Source organism: Poecilia reticulata, chromosome 11 (genome assembly GCF_904066995.2).
Source record: "Poecilia reticulata chromosome 11, P_reticulata-male-v2, whole genome shotgun sequence".
NCBI lineage: Eukaryota > Metazoa > Chordata > Actinopteri > Cyprinodontiformes > Poeciliidae > Poecilia > Poecilia reticulata.
The window spans coordinates 27,899,622-27,917,495 of NC_088840.1; the positions used below are offsets into that span (position 1 = coordinate 27,899,622).

At 39.2% G+C, this 17,874-nt stretch overlaps 1 protein-coding gene across 12 annotated transcripts in view; it reads right to left on the bottom strand.

Moving 5' to 3' along the window:
* Positions 1-17,874, bottom strand: part of macf1a (microtubule actin crosslinking factor 1a) — a 213,082-nt gene that overhangs the window by 148,156 nt on the left and 47,052 nt on the right. The gene's annotated exons all lie outside the window — the stretch shown is intronic.

The window sequence follows — 17,874 nt, forward strand, 5'->3', positions numbered from 1 at the left end:
CAAATTCAGGTTCTGGTGGCACAAAGTTCTGCACATATTTAAATTGTGTTGAATCTGCAGATTATAAATTTATGTAAACTGCTCTTAGTCACAGTCTCCTGCTGGGAAACGTATTAATGTTAATAGCTTTACAAAAAGAATAAGATCCAAAAGGTATGTTGGTTGAACAATCTGAACATTGTTCTTCCAAAAAATATTCAATCACTATAAATAATGAGAACAAGGATTCCTGTTTAGTAATGACAAAGTCTAGCATTAGAGTTAACTTATTGTTTAGCTGCTGTGTGATTTGTATTTGATTTTGTTGTCAATATTAGCATGTAAAGTAGCATGCTAACTAGGCTAGCCATCTTCTGTAACAAAAACATGAGTTTATATTTTATTTGTTTCTATTCCTTTCATGTTCCAGAGCTTAACTGATAAAAAAATGCTTTAGTTAATATTTGAGACCAATTCAGAAAATATTAGAGACATGAAGTAGTACAGCTAGCTAGCATAGAAGAATGCTAATGAGGCCTAATCTAGACTGAACACTGAAGTCACCAATAACCAAGATCTTATTTTTAAAAAAGCAATGAGTGAAATCTTACATCAAACACAATGGAAAATTTTGATTTCAGAAGCTATAATGCAATGTTTCAGTCATACAGAACTATATCCAGTTGCTACTGCAATGTGAAAGTCTTGGTGACTTGTTTTTGTTTCTTATGTGACCAAAATCTAAGGTTTACCAAACATCATAAAAATCCAAGTACATTTTTAGAAATACATCAGCAGCTGATTTTGGCCTCAGAAGGACGACTGCTGGACTCTTAAGGTATTTGGGGCCCATTGAAAGCAACAGGCAGCTGGATTTAAACTTTAGCCGATTTTTCTTGGATCCAGAAATGTTCATTGTAATTAATTACCTCCTTTGCTTTTGTATTTGAGGAATATATCAACTTTTTAACCTAGAAGAGCCACTTTTAAATCAATATCATCAATTTTCTTGTTGAAAACGGAACAAATAAAAATGAACATATGTAGAACACAAAAAGAAAAACTCCCCTTAGGAATCATGGGTAAAAAAATATTTTCATGTCAAATTGAAAAGTAAAAAAAGAAAAAGAAGGCCCTGGTGACGTCTTATTTAGATAGACGGTGGGAAAAAGGAGGAGGAGAGACATTTCTGGAAGGAAGGCGACAGGGAGATAGATTTATGACCTTGTGGAAATAAAAGAGGCTTCATCCAAACTATTCTGGTTTTAGGGCTTTTTGTTAATCGCATAATAATGAGCAGGAGAACGAGCGCGGCACAGACAGGAGGAAAGCTTATTCCAACAGACGAATGAACACAAGGAGGAAGAAACTAAAACATGAAGCATCAACCGGTGAAACGTGGCAATTATTAGAATAAAAATAGAGCAGAAAGAGAAGCGGAAACAACTTAGTTGCTGCTCAGGAAATGTACAAACTTATCCAAGAATATTTACAGCAGGACATATAAAATTTTACCGCCTGCTTCAAGCCAGCAGACTGGTTCAGACTTTCATTACATGCAGGTCAAGAGCAGGCGATGAATGCGAGGCAGTAAAGATGGAGAGGTGGAGGAGGTGTGTGTAAGCCGGGGGAAAACATCAACGTGACCATGAGACGGAGACAAAGACGGGGAGGACAAACACTTGGACCGTGAGGTCAGAGGATGGGAAAGCAGGAGGACAAAAAGTGGGCGAATGAAAGGAGAAGACTGTCCACAAATAAGCACATAACCAGGGAAACCAGGGCCTTCATTTTAACCCCAGCTGTTCTCATCACCATGGACACCCCTCCATTAGGACCCAGCCTCCATCGCCATGGAGCTCTTGACCCCATCTCCTGAAATAGCTGCAATTATCTGCCTGACGGTTTAAATCCAGGCTGGTAAAGGTCTCAGAGCCGAGATCTCATTCATTTCTTTATAGATGGCATCTTTATTGGATCTCATATTGACAAACAGAAAATATAGGCAAACTAAGCTGTATATTACTGAACAGGACACTCCCTACTAGCTGCTATTGCTAATGACGCATCCTCAGGCGCCATTACTAGGCATAATGTCCACAAAACTATACTGTTCCAATGAATAGCATGAATATGTCACAAAAAGGATCGTAGGGCTCTTATTTCCTAATACAATTTCTATAAAATGTGCCTTAAAATAGGGCTGCACAGTGGCGCAGTTGGTAGAGCTGCTGCCTTGCAGCAAGAAGGTTCTGGGTTCGATTCCCGGCCTGGGGTCTTTCTGCATGGAGTTTGCATGTTCTCCCTGTGCGTGCGTGGGTTTTCTCCAGGTACTCCGGTTTCCTCCCACAGTCCAAAAACATGACTGTCAGGTTAATTGGCCTCTCCAAATTGCCCCTAGGTGTGAGAGTGTGTGTGCATGGTTGTGTGTCCTGTGTGTCTCTGTGTTGCCCTGCGACAGACTGGCGACCTGTCCAGGGTGACCCCGCCTCTCGCCCGGAACGTTGGCTGGAGATGGGCACCAGCAACCCTCCCGACCCCACTGAGGGACAAGGGTGAAAGAAAATGGATGGATGGATGGTGCCTTAAAATAAAGTTGAGAAAAAAGCCAAATGTGTTTTGAAATAAAATATGTGTTCTCCCTGGATATAAATCTTTAAACGGTCAGTTCTGTCAAGATGCAAACAGAACTAAACACATTTCCATTTTCTATTGAACAAACTTAATTTTGCATAACTGTCCCTGCAGAAGAGTTTATTTTATGAAAAATTATGTCCCATCTGATCATTGTTAGGAATGAAAATCGCAACTTTCTACAAAAAACGAACAATTAGTCCAGTTTTTGTAATTTATTAAACTTAAAGAAATTGTAGCAGCTGCAGTGCGTCACAATAAAAAGAAAAATAACGCTGAAAAACAGGTGAACAACCAAAAACCACTCTCTTTTTTTTCTTGCCTTCTGCTGGGCTTTAGGCCACACACACGCGCACGCACGCGTCTCCCAGGCAACCGACTGACAACAGCTCCGCTAGCTAACAGAGGCCGATTACGTTCAAGTGCATCAAGAACATAAACACCTAAAAACACGCAAATATTTCCCACAAAAAAAGGACGCAAACCCCCAGAACAGAGCATAGCTGGTTAGCTAACTGAAACACCTAACAAACTGTCAGAGAATTGATGGTTGAGTCGCCTTATTTTAGTGCTAACTGAACAGAAACACACCGAACTCCGCAGCATGTCTACATGCTAACGTTCTCAAAGTCCAGCTAGCATGGCTGACATACTTTCCACTTGCTCCTTATTTTCTTTTCCGATAAAAAACGTTTTACTGACCTGTTATACGTGATTCCCTTCGACTTTTTTTTTATCCAGCTGTTGTAGTGCTGACAGTTAATAGCAAAACACTCCGACCCTTTTCTCATATTCTTTGCATGATTCTGTAATTTTACCGACCAGATCATCCCAACGCATAATAGCAATGCGGGTGACAGAATAGCCACGTGATGTAATCGAAGTGATTTATTAATGAACATATTGGATAAAAATCAGTTAAACCAGGCCTAAAGTTGCTGCTAGCAGAAAAAATTCTCCTCATCTTTTGTCATTTCTGTAATTTCATATGAAATATTGGAAAGCTTAAGATAGATAGATAGATAGATAGATAGATAGATAGATAGATAGATAGATAGATAGATAGATAGATAGATAGATAGATAGATAGATAGATAGATAGATAGATAGATAGATAGATAGATAGATAGATAGATAGATAGATAGATAGATAGATAGATAGATAGATAGATAGATAGATAGATAGATAGATAGATAGATAGATAGATAGATAGATAGATAGATAGATAGATAGATAGATAGATAGATAGATAGATAGATAGATAGATAGATAGATAGATAGATAGATAGATAGATAGATAGATAGATAGATAGATAGATAGATAGATAGATAGATAGATAGATAGATAGATAGATAGATAGATAGATAGATAGATAGATAGATAGAGACTGCTACCACATCAGCAGGTCTGCCTTTAATCTTCTCTGAAGCTTTCATGGGTTTTTTGTGGCAAATCTCTCCAGAAGTGGGCTCGTTAAACGAGAGGAGCAGCTTGTAAACCAAAAAGAAAACCTCCCTCTGACTAATGGAGGACTTTCTTTTCTGGTTTCACGGCTCTGATAGCACGTGTTCAAACAAACCCGTTCCTGGGTGTTTTACAGTCAATGAGGTTACTCGTGTGGATAAAGCTGATGTGTGTGACGAAAGCAAAAGACCACCAACACTGACCAGGAGCGAACAGGAGGAAGAAGAGCGATCGTACATCACTCCTGCGTCGCTCTAACTGAGACAGAGATGCAACAAAAAGCTAAAGTTTGACTGTTTCTACAAAACTCAGCTCAAAAAACCTCCACACAAACTCTGAGACATTAAGCCTCTTGAGTAAAAGGAAGTTTTAGAATAAAGTTTATAAAATAATTGCTATTTTAAAGGTGAATACTCAATCCTCAAAGCCTTGTTGCTCCTACAGATTGTTTTGAAATGTAGCAAAATGATGCAAAACTGTAATATGAAGAGACCAAATGAACCCGGCGGGAAGGAAATGATGTGGTTAATATCTGTGCTTTTGGAGCTGAATGTTCATATTTATATTGTTGTTAACTGTTGAAGAATTTATCAGCATGATATTCAAATTAAAAAATACTTTATTGATCTCAAAGGGAAATTAAATTCCAGTATTTAGATCTAGAAGTTAAAATCTGCCGCACTCGACCTTTTCTGTCATTTCTCAACTGGACAAAGCAACACAGACTTTTTCTACCTGCTGCCTTGAGAAAGCAATTTAAATCCATGGTTGTTTAAAAAAAAGAGTGCAGGGTTGATTAATGAACGTAAGCAAATAAAGAGTGTGGAGCCTCCTGACCCCATCTGACCCCTTCACAGCCTCCATGTGCAACCTGCCGATGAAGAACCAGGAATTTACCGACCGAATCCAGAACACAATCAGCCGCCTCCAACTTCTCATCAACTCCAAGCTAATAAAGCTAATAACATTAACCTCCCGGTTCTGGTGACGGTTCCACTCCTGAGATCAGAACAAAACTAAAAACAGCTCAGAAAACAAAGCCAGCCGCGCCGCGCTGCAGCGCCGTGACATTTCCAGTCATTCTCTACAGCGGGGTGACCTTTCCGCTCTCATTACGGCGCCGTTCAGAGGGGACCTACAGCCTCCAATCAGAACCAGGTCCATAAAGTTTTTTCAAGTCGGGCACATTGTTCTCTCACATCCAATCATCATCAAATTAACTTTCAGCTGTGGAAAAACTGAGAAATCAAAGTTTCCTCAGGGAACGTATGAGGTATAAAACGAGGAAAAAATAAATAAGGTAACCGCAGATATTTAACAAAACTTCACCAAGTCTGTAATCCATTCATTCCTCCAGCCACCAGGCGGCGCTGGAGGAAGTGCTGGGTGTTTATGACTAAAGTGGAGTCGTTTCTCTTTTACATCCCAAAACATAAAACTTGATATTAAATTCAGCGGTGAGTTGGTCAACAGTCAGGCTGTCAGGATTGTTAACTTTGTTTCTTGCTTGACAAGCGTTTCTTACAGCGTCTTTTTATTTGGACTTGGAAATCTATGACAAAATATTCAGGACACAATTTTTAACGTCATATTACAAGAACACAGTCGTAGTAATGCGAGAATAAAGTCATATGACAATAAAGTCTAAATAATAAATAAAGTCTTAATATTAGGAGAACAAATACACAAAAAAGAAAAAAAGAAAATGATGGATGTTGAGCATCTTATGAAGTTACATTTTGGTATCAGTCTTACAGAAGTAAATACTTAATCCTACAACATATTAGCATCGAATTATCAGTTAGTAAGAATGAAACGATTGTGAAAACAAGCATTTCGAAGAAAGAACCAGACGGACTGAGCTGCTCACCGAATGTCAAGATTTTCTCACTAAAACAGTTTTTTTACTGTAATTTTAAGACGTTCTGGTAAAATTATATCTTTATAATTAATCATTAATTAAAAGTTATTTATTCTGGTCCTACAACTCTGTGGTGCAATTCACATTTTGAAAATTTTTTGTAATTTCTTTTTTAGAAAAAGCGAGAAAAGAGAAATGTCAATAAATGTCGATAAATGTAGATTTTAATTTTAAACCGTGTCGTCTAGTTTGGTAGTTCTAGTTTATCACACTGGTTGGTGACTGGTTTTCCTTATTTTACCAGCTGCTTGCAGGAGAATGGGACTGAAATGTCCAAAACATTTCCCGTTCTCTTTCCTCGCCCACACGCTGTAATCAGTGTCACCCTGCACACGTCCCACCAGGCAGACAGCGTGATTACAGCCGTCAGAGCAGCGCATTCAGACCCAACATGCTGTGCAAATGTTCCCAAAAATAACAAGAAAACGCTTCCAGCGCCTCTCACGCAGACCAACAGGAGGCGCTAGCGCTCTGACGGAGCCGCCAGGGGCTCAGAAGGGTCGTTACTGTCAGCCAACGGCGGGGCCACACCCGACCAGGCCGGCGCTGATAAACCCAAACAGACGCTTATCACAGCGAACACATCTGGAGTGAAAAAGCGCGGCAGGGTGAGCAGAATCTGGAGACGCTGCTGACCCAACGCCAGGTTCCAGTCCGACATGCGAAGGAAGATCAGCTGCTGGTTTTTATAACGACACATTTCCAATAATCCTGCAGGAGCAGAAGCTAATCATGAGCAGGTCACCGGGTTCATGCTGAACAGAATCATTAAGTGGAGGGAAAAAATCTGGCAGAATTAATGACATGAAGTGTTTATTACACCTTTCATCTCATCCAGGAGAATAAATAACCTCAGATGTCGTCTCTAATCGCATCCGTCTGGTTAGAAGAACCAATAATTAATCACTTCAGAAACAGTGAAAAATAAAATATTTCTGATCAATTGTTGTGCTTTGGAGCCATGGATGACAGTCTGGTTGAATTTTATAAGAAATTTTAATGATTTTTATCTAAACTGTCATCCTTTCATATAATTATATTATAATCTATAAAAATAAAACGTGACAACCTGATATTTTCCATTTTTCACTGCTACTGAATGCGTTTGTCTCCGTCTCGGTGGACTCGGCCCGTTTCGTTAGATCCTGTTAGTCAGAATCTGCAGAACATGTCTGCCGGTTTGTTGTGTAAATATAATTACTGGCAGCCAGCAGAACCGTTACTCAGCACCGTGTTTGGGTCGGCCGCCTCTCTATGAACACAAACACAACAAATACACGTCCAGCCTCAACTTGTCTGCTGCCAAAAGCCACTTCAGTCAGAAACAAGCATCTGCAGTCAGATTTAATCTACGAATGGCTGCAAACTTTCCTCAGATCAGATTCAGTTTGTTTTCAGATGCAGTCGGTGTCTTTATGCGGATGTTTTAAAAGTAATTTGGAAAAAATACACATTTAAAAATCAGAAGTGAGTAAAAATCAACCAAAACCCAAAGCATTGAAGTCCTGTTAATTGGTTCATTAAACATTAGATGTTGCTCTGCGATGATTCAGAACACAGAAAGCTAAACATTTTCACCTGCAGCTGTAAAGATGCCGACAGTGAAAAGTGTTGATCCAGGCGGTTCTGATGGGCTTTTCCTACAGAACCACAGCGTGGCCCGGCTGCGACGGCCAACAGACGCATTGCCCGTGTGAACTTCAAAGCTCCTTGATCAGGTTACGTAAACGTCTGGACGGCTGTTTGTTTCCACGTTAATATGAGACCAGCTTAGGAGCAGCAGCAGCAGAAGAAGAGTTACTGTTTAAGTCGGGTTTGACCTCCCGGGTCGTCAGGCAGAGAAAAGGTTCTGCTTCACAGCTGACTGAGCAGCAGGAATACGATTCATTAAAGCTGAAGGTCTGCATGAAAAAACAATGAAATGATGAGCTAGAGCTAAATTTAAGCATTGTGTTTAAAAAAATACGTAAATGGGGTTAAAAAAGTGACTTCAGGTAAAGAGTTTGTCCAAATTCAGGGGCTGCATCCGACCTGGATATGCTGCTGCTAACAGGAGCTGCGGTGAAAAGTTTCAGAGGGAAACGCTGAAGGTTTTCAGAGGCAGATTATGTTGGATTATGGGACGTAAAACTTGAGGACTAAATATTTTATTGGAGTACATCGTTAATGAAAAATGTTCATTTAAGATGACTCGGTGTTGTCAGTGATGTGAGGCTGCAGACGGTGAACAGGACATTGTTTTGTGTTTAATCAGGTCCAATAGTGTCCACATCATTGACGCTTCAACAATTTTAGCTTTTGAATGATGTATATTATGTGTGTGTACTTGGAGAGGGTGTTGCAGAAAAAAAAGCTAAATGTTGTCCTATATGGGGGAACATAAGAATGCCAACAGCTTAATTACTTATTAAATTAAATAGTTTTCACAAAAAATATATTAAAAACATATCTGTGCAAATGACAAAAGATGAATTTTGCAACTGAAAATCAGAGAAAAAACTGCAGCAGCCTGTTTGACATGCATCGGCTTAAACTCTGTGATATGATGTGCCAACGTAAAGAAAAAAAACAGTAAATGTTCACCAAAAAACTCATAAATTGAGATAAATCTCACAAATTATCTCTAAAAAAAACAAAAAACAAGCACATTTCTGAGTTTGAAAAGTTTAGAATTGGCAAGAAAACAGAAATTTTTTAGACTAATTTCAGAAAATATCAGAAAAAAGAAGTTTCTGAGTTTAAAAAGTTGAAAGTTTTTTTGAATATTTTCTAGAAATAAAAGTTGGGTCAATCTCAGAAACAATCTTTCATGAATGTTTGTGTGAGTGTGTTTGCTGTTATTGCCTGTCGCTTTGCAGCCGCTGCACAGAAATGTCCTCTTTCTGGAAAAATAAAAGATATTTATTTTATTCCATTCCACTTTAATGCCCAATTTATCATTCATTCTGTGTTGCAAAGCAGAGAAGAAATCAGTACGAATCATCGGTTTGAATCAAAAACTGATTTTTAATCCAATTGTGTGGTAGTAAAAGATTCTCACCCTTTAATGCTGAAGGAATGAAGCCTTTAAAAAAGTAAGAACCTTCTGCAAACCGGGGCTTTAACTAAAATCTGTAAAATGAACAACAAAAGTAAACTTTATTTCTGGTTAATCAGACTCACTGTAACAACTAGTGACACTTAAATTATGTTTCCTCTGATTATTTTTTCAGTTGAAAATGAAATTAAATATAAAAAGTAGGTTATAAATCCGTTGTGGTGGTTACATGTCAGAGTGGACGACGTCGTTAGACCCACTTTGATCCAAACGTTCATTATCTGCCGCCTCAGATCACCACGCCGACTCGTTTTAAACTCGTTTCTGCCTCCAGCCACAGCCATAAATTAATCTATTTATTAATAACCCACTGCCTCATGAGTTAATCCCGTTCACAACTCAAACCCATGACAGCTGAGACAACAATGGAGTTCACGTTGTAGTTTACACTGAAGTCAAAATCCGTTCATATGACTGGATTATTGTACACGGAGCCACACATGGCGGCTTACCGCTGAAACAAAGAGCGCCTTTATAAAAGCCGAGGAGCGTTTGGTCGGCTCTGACTTCAGTGACGGGAGTCGCTTTTATTTACACACATTTAAACAACCAGTTAACCTGAAACTGAAGCAGATTCATATTAAGAACAACGTCTCCAGTCTGCTAAAATACTTTTCTGATAACAAATCAACCAGAAAAAGTGTTTTAATGTGTTTTAAAAGTGTTTTAAAAGAGAAATAAGTTCACAGTAGCTGCTTAGTCAAGAATAATAAAGCTTTGCGCTCTTTTCCATTAGGCTGCATCTCCACATCCGTTACATTAATAATTGTGCAGTGTTTAGCAGTGCATGTATTATTAAATATAAACACAACATTATGTCAGGCTTTTATGCAAAATGAAACGCTCCAAGTCTTCTGAGTGTTTTCACGGCTTGAAACATCAATTAGAGTTTCTCAACATTTTAGAAATTATCGCAATAATTCACTGAAATTAAAACGGTTTATTATACCAAATCCAACAGAAAATAGTTTGTAAAAACTGGCTTTAATTTCCACAACTCCTTCTGCGAGTTGAACAAAATTCAGAGTTGAAATAAACAGAAACTGTAAACTAGGAAATCAGATTCCACCGAATCATATTCTAATCCATTTTTTTCATAAAAAAATACATTTCAAATGGTAGAAAATAGAAAAACTGGCTTTGATTTCCACAATTCCTTCTGTATGTTGATCTGAATTAAAGTCAAAATAAATAGAAATGCTTGCTGCCTAGCAACCCAAGCTGAGCACTGTTTGGTCAGCCTATTGATTATCTGCTTTCGTGTTTTACCACTGTACAATGGCTGCTGGAAAAGACGTGAGTTTTGTTGTTGATTTTCAATCCAGAAAAAACTTGCTGCTTATTTGGATTTAAAGTGACAAGCAGCTCAAAAAAGGCAAAACTGAGCAGATTAAAATCTCATTGTCTGATTTTTTGTAAAAACTTACATAAAATGTTTTGTATAGAGTCAGACAACAGATCTGACTCCTAACCTGTTCAAGGAAGCATCATCGGTCGCCGTCAAGCTGCAGCGTACTGAAAACAGAATCCTTGAACCAGCTGTTAGGCGTCATCAGTAAATGATTCGGGTCATTTTGAATGTTTTGAACCCAAAATGAACCAAAGTTTGCTCTTGGGTTGATGAACTTGAAAACGTAACCCTGCTGTTTGACCAGATAACATCTGACAGAAAGTCCAGTGGAACTGAACCTGAAGCTCAAACCGGGCCTGCATGGAGCCGCCGTTTCAGAACCAGCTTCACCAGATTACCACCAAACATCTCAATCAGAACCAGCTTCTTCTTCTGCCTTCACTGGGCTGATAGAAGCAGATAAACGGATGTTTTAGACAAAAACTGATCAATTTCTGCAGCTCACATACAATTATTACAACCAAAAACTTAAAAAACTTGAAATGACTGAATAGTTTCTATGTTTGATCTGCAGACGGTTTCCAAAGCTGGATAACTCAGTTACACCTAGGAGTCTCCGCTGGCTTTTAAAGTGCTTAAGGAGTTTAACCCGGAGTAGTTTCAGGGGTTAAAGGAGCTTGGAGGTGATTCAAACCGAGGCTGACGTGCGTCGCTGTGAGACCTCAGGCCGAGCAGCTGCTGGGCGTTCGGCAGCCGTGACACATAATATCACCAAACCACAAGTAGCAGCAGGTGTGCCCCCGGCTGAACGACAGACAAGTGAAGGTTCGCCTCAGACTCGTCTGCAGGAGGACAAAAAAGGAGGATTCAGCCGTTAAGCTGCAACGCTTCTTTATTTGATGCTCATTTGCATCCAAAAAGAAGGTGATTAAGAGCAGAACAGGCCGGGAAAATGGAGCGGATGTCGAGAGTTAGAAACAAAACTGGTTAGAAAGTTTCTGTCTGCAAAAACTCCACAACAGGCAGGAGAATGATGGAGAATTATTCAGCTGTGGGCTGAAACAATTAATCTGATTAATCATCAACTAAATTAGTTATCAGTTCATCTATAATTGGGGTCTACAGATAAAAAAAGGACATTTGCTGAAAGAACAGCAGTCAGAGCTGCAATTACACCAAAATTGTAAAAAAAATAAATATATATTGCATTTAAGGTAAGAACTAAAACCTCCGTTTGTAAATTCCTGATAAATGAATCAGCAATATATTTCATTAAACTGAAATATATTTCAATTTGTTCAGACTTACATAAGTGTAAGCTAATTATTTTGTTCTTGGCTATGTGTGCACATTTCCTCTCCTGTTTTCTTGTTTTTAAAAACTTGTTTGAAATAAATAAATCTATTTCACCCAGAAAGTGGCAATTTTAGCATCACCTGCTTCAGATTCAGTAAAAAAGAAAAAACGATTAAGCACCTTCTGCGATCCAATTATTAACTTATGTATTTATTTGCATCTTTTAATTAATAATATTTCTAATATTACATAAAATGAAAAATCTGTAAAATTAGCCAATTTTTAATCAATTACTAAAACACCTGTTAGTTGCAGGCCTTCTGCTTTTTAAGCAGAAATAAAGTATCAGGGAAATTAATATTTCAGCAGGAACTGGACTCGTGTAAGAGACACCGTGCTTCTGAAACGCTCGGCCGACCGCGTTGAAAACAGCAGCTGAAGTGAACCGTTCCTTCGTTACCCGGCTCGTCACCTGGCGCTTCAACACGCCGCCAACACGCTGCTCTCCTTTCTGATCATCATTTGACGTCTGCTCCACCGATGCGTCCGATCAGACATTGGAGACAGAGGAAGGAATACAAGACGCAGGGAGCATCTCGACTCCTCAGCTGGTGATGCTACAAGCAGTTAGCAACATCAGAAGCTAATGAGGAGGGCGGAGCTAACAGCGAGGCGTCGTCACAGCAACATAAAAATACATTCAGAAGGAGATATTTGTCCTTTGTCCAGGCTCTGCACATGCTTTTATCCACTTCTATGAAAGTACAACAACAAAAAGAGAAGACAAAGATCGTAGCTAATACGCTCCACACCAAAGCAATGCAAGAACATCTTGTACTGATGGCAAACAGGAGCTCAACAGCCTGCCTGATTGGTTTTATAAAGGAGTTAGTTTCAAGTTCCTGTTGGTCTTCAGCAGAAGTGCAGAGAGATTGATGGATATACGGAAAGCCAAAAGGGACAAAATTCACATGCCTCACAAATAATTAACCACAGAAAAGCTGCATTCCAGTTAGCACATGTTCTAGTTTCGCACGCATTTTACCAAACAACCAACACATCAGTTGTCATCTCACATTCCTTCCCAATAAGTATTAATACCAAACCAACCCAGTGTGGCAGATTCATCAGAGGAAAAAATTATTCAGTCGCAATGGAGAACAGGGTGTGCACATGATTTTACTTTTAGGAAAGTTTGACAAAAACAAACAAGAAGATCTTAAGGTCTTATAATGCTCTCCACACCAAAGCAATGCAAGGACAGCTTTTACTGACGGGAAATAAGAGTTCAGTGGCCTGCCTGCTTGGTTTTAGACAGGAGTTTGAAATAGTTTCAGATTCCTGTTGGTCTTTATTAGAAATGTAGAGGGACTGATGGATATACGGAAAGCCAAAGTGGACAAAATTCACAAAAAAATTTGCCCGTCTTACAATGAATGTTTTGATTTCTATCATGTCTGTTTTAACAAAAGCTGAATTCCTGTTACCTAATGTTCTGGTTCTGCACATATTTTACCAAATAAACAAACCATACAAATATAGAAGTAAGTTAATGAAGAGAGACGGGCCACTGTCATAACTAAAATATTTATTTTATAAAACATAATGAAAAATGTCTGAGTGAGACTAAAGGGTTTGCCTGACAAAAAAAGTTAAAACTTACTTTTTAAAATTTTAAAACATTTTAAAGATTTAATTTTAGATACATGGATTTAAGACTTTATGGATGTGCAGACACGCTGTGTTGTTTTTTAATTATCAAATGTGCAATATTTTTGTTAACTGCAAAGTATTTTATGCTGTAATTCTGCCCTTACTGTTTTTCTTAATTTAGTTTTTTATTTACTTTTAGACTATTCTTTACCCTGATTGCCTTACACTTGAATTTCTCCAATGTGTGTTTTTTTTTTTTTTGCATCTTCTCCACCTGAAGCAGGAAAGTCTGTTAAAACCACTGTTTGTTTAGTAAAATTAGCTCCTAATCTGACTTCAAAACATACATTACATGTGTGAAAATATCACCCGGTTGGCACTGAGAGCAGGCCTGAGTCATTCAGAGCCGAGCACACAGCCCTGCTGAACACCTACACGTGCATAATGACATCCAGCTGATATCACACCTAAACCTGCCGGCCACAGATGAGACCCTGCTCAGATGCAGCGTTATGACTCCAGGATCACCTCTGAGCTGTAAAACGTTTCTGTTGATGTTTTTATCAGCAGCAGTTAAAGAGCTCCAGCAGGGAGAAAAACTGAAAGTCACACCGACCTCTCTTCTCCTCCAGGTCCTGGAGGTACTGCCTGTAAGCAGCCGACGAGCTCATGGCGTAAACATCCAGGCGAGTCGGGTGTTTGTCCAGGGAGGCGGTGAGGAAGAGGGAGGGTCTTCGTTCAGGTTAGTGGTCTCATCAAACAGGAACCATCTCCAACCAGAGATAAACCCTCAGCTCCTCCTGCTCCTCCTCTGCTGCTTCTTCTTCTGCGGGTTTTGCTGCGCTCGTCTCCGTGCGGCTGTGTGTGCCGGGGGTTAAGGTGGCTGTGAATGTGGTCGAGTGTTAGCGGCTCTAAGCCGGATAGAGGAACTGGACTTTGACCACAGAGGCGGGTGATGTCACCACGGCAGCCAGAACCATGTGTTTCCCTGCCGGCCGCACAGATGACTGAGAGGCGGAAACGCGGAAGAAGCAAGGCGTGTTTTCACGACTCAGCGCTCAGCTGGGCTGCTTGGTTCTTTAACGACATGATGGACAAAGAGTTTGTCACTGGTTCTGGTTCAGATTTTCTGTTTTACATGAATCAGGCCTGAATCTCCCAACAGGACTGACTGCTTCAATGAAAGCTGTCTCTGATATTAACTGATGTCAACGTGAAGACTGGCCTTTAGCTAGGCCAAATGTACTGGAAAGTTTTTCTTTCATTCATTTTAATGTTGTGTTTTATATTTAACCATCTTAATATAGTCAGAATAACTGGAAATAAAAGCCAGTGCTAGTTCTGGTTTTTGGTTTTAGGGTTTCTTCTGCCAGAAAAAGATTACAGTAAAGAATAAATTGTATTAAATGGGGAGTATTAAGTATATTCCAGGCACATAGTACCACTTTATAGCACAATCAAGTGCCATCGGTGGTGAGAAAAATGCTGTCTATATCAAACATGAGAAAAAGAAATTTGCCTTTGTAATTTCACAGCTTGAAATTGGGTCTGTCTCTTTAAGAAGCTCCTCCTCTTTCTGAAACTCCACCTCCAGGAAGTCATAACAACATGGCTCCTCTATCAACCCTTTAACAACATTTGTACTAGCATTTCTCTGGACAGCAGCTCCTATAATGAGCTCAGCAGTTCCACCAGGTGTTTGCCAATTGTTGCTGGCTAGTCTGAAGGAGCGTAGTGAGGGAGGAGCTTTGTCTCAAAGGCGAAGCTAGGTCCTCCCTGGCTTTTTGCAGCTAAATGGTTACCATGGAGATTAAAGGATTTCTTAAACATGCATGAAAGACTCAAAGCAACACTCCAGGTATGTTTTTGATGATAATTACATGATGTAAAGCTTAAAAAAGTCAAATTCAGATGATGCTGCCACTTTAAAACAGAAGCTAGACCGAACAGAGGGTTATGTTTCCATCGCGCATGGTGAGGAGGGTTGAAAAAACTGAAAAACTGGGAGCTTTGGTTGATCTTTTCAGCTAAAAACAGTCAGATATTTCTTCAGAGGAGGGTTAATATGTAAAATAAAATAAAATAAAAAAGCAACTCAGGTCCAGTGTTGAGTACAGTAGAGGATCTGTGATGCCGTGGGCCTGTTTTTCTTCCAAAGTCTACTGGATCCACGTCATACTGAATGGAAACACCAGGACATAATGCGCTCATTCACCTTCAGCAACATCATCCAGAACATATTCATTGATCAGGTGAAATATTTACAGAGACGCTCCCTCCGCCTTATCAGCTGCGTCTTGCTTTTTATTCTCCCCTACGAGAAAGTCAACACCCCAGGACTAATATTTACCTGCTTTTCTCTGAGTAACAGCAGCAAATACACAGAGCGTGAGCGGAGAGGATCATCGCCACGACGACCGGCATCAACAACAGTAAAACGCTTCCTTCATCTCAAACAGGAGAGGTGGAAATCGAAGAAATGCAACTTCAGCTTCTCTGCAAAGAAACTTCTAAAATTTATATAAACTTCAGGAGTTCACAGCATGAAAACTTGCCAAAGCTTTAAAATGGGTGTTCCACAAGGATCCGTCTTGGGACCACTGCTTCTTTGTTCATGAATGACCTGAAAGTCCATCTTTATCTGCTACAAACACTGGAGATGTGTCAGCAAAGAAGGGATGAATATCTGGAAAAACAGCTCAGGTTGTATTGAACCAGCAAATGATTTCCATCTTTGGATTTGACCAAAACTGTCTCAATGTTTCCTCATCAAGCAAAAAGTTAGTGCCTTTAGTGTATTAAATGTTAAAGAAATCAAAAAATAGGTGATGTCAAATATTTGAGGCTCAATAGAAAATAAAATTTTATTTAACCTGCTTTCCTCTGATGAGATCCTGTTTCTCTATACATCTATTCTTCATTTCATCAAACTTAATTGGTTCATCTCCAATTGGAGATGATCACATAAAACAAGCGTTTAACGTTTTAGATCAAAAGCCAATGACGTTCCTTCACTGTAAAACCCAGAAAAAGTAAGACCTCTTAAACTTTGGCCGTTTTATTAATTTGTCTTCTATAAAATTGACGTTTAAAAGCGTTAACCTCGTTCCAGAGGCGGTTAGTCAGAAGGTTTCAAAGCCGCTCACAGCAGGAATCACACCAAGGCGAGTTGTAAACAGTAATTCAGTGAGATGCAGAACATCATGCTTCTCATTTAAAGGAGCCCAGATGTGCAACAGTTTACCAGAAATAGAGATTTTACATCTCATGTGAAAAAATGGCTCAAACAGAGAAATCTGAAACCTGTACAGCCTTTTCTGCTCACTCAGCAGCTTTTCCTTTCATCACAAAATGGTTTTTATGCTCATTTAGAAGAAAAGCATCAGAAACGGTTGATGGAAATGACAAAATTCAACATAACTTAGTTTCCTAAAAATAAAGGTTTTATGCTAGCTTTCCAGGAAAGCATTAATGGAAATGAAAACTGTTTATTGAATAAGTTGTGACGCAGCGTCCACTCACGGGCCAGTGCCTTACCAGAGGCACCATGGTAGTTTGCCACCTCTGCTTCCTGTTTATTTCAGTCAGACATAGGAGCAACATCTGACAAAATTACTTTCTGCGAAGCCTGGTTGATTCTCCAAACCAGTACATCGTAACCTAATCAGTGTTTTTTGCAATATTTTGAAAAATTTACTCAAAATTTAAAGGACAACTGGATGGAAACAAGTCTATTAAAGTCTTATTTTACTGTTAACTTTTTCATAATAACAGCATCACAGGTCAACATTTTGAAGTTTTATTCTACTTAGCTTTAGATGTTTTTGTAATTTTTATTTTAAAGGTTTAAAGCCTGTTTTAAATGTAACCCTGTTTTACATTTAGCAGCTGATCAAATCAATTTTAAATCCATAACCTGGATGTTCTTCGTCTCACTGAGGCCTCGTCATCATCATCAGGCTGAGTCAGTCTGGTTTTACACAACCAGCAGGAAATAAATGAATCATGCTGAGCAACGTCTTTATTATGATAAAATATCAGCTCAGTGAATCATAACTTCAATGAACTGAACAACTAGTTCATAAGTTACCTTGTGTGTAACAATAACACTTTCTTTCAGAAAAATGAGCCCGTTATGATCAGGGCAGAAACATCCGACTCACACGGATCTTTATGATGCAAATGAAAATGTGAAACAGCAGCCAGCTCTAGAAACAGCTGCTGGTTCCTGGAATAAAATGGAATAATTCAGATTTTTCTCACACAGGTCAGTCAAGGACGTCCGAAGTCCTTTCAGTTTTCATTTGGCTTTAAAAAAACGGAAGTATTATGCGCAAGTTTGGTTTGAAGATCCTGCGATGCGACTGCAACACATGCATGAGTTTCATAGCCGAAACGTCTCACCATGCAGCTTCCGAAGGGATAAACTGCATAAAGCTTTAATTTACCGTCTTTATTTGTCCTTCAGAATCAAAGA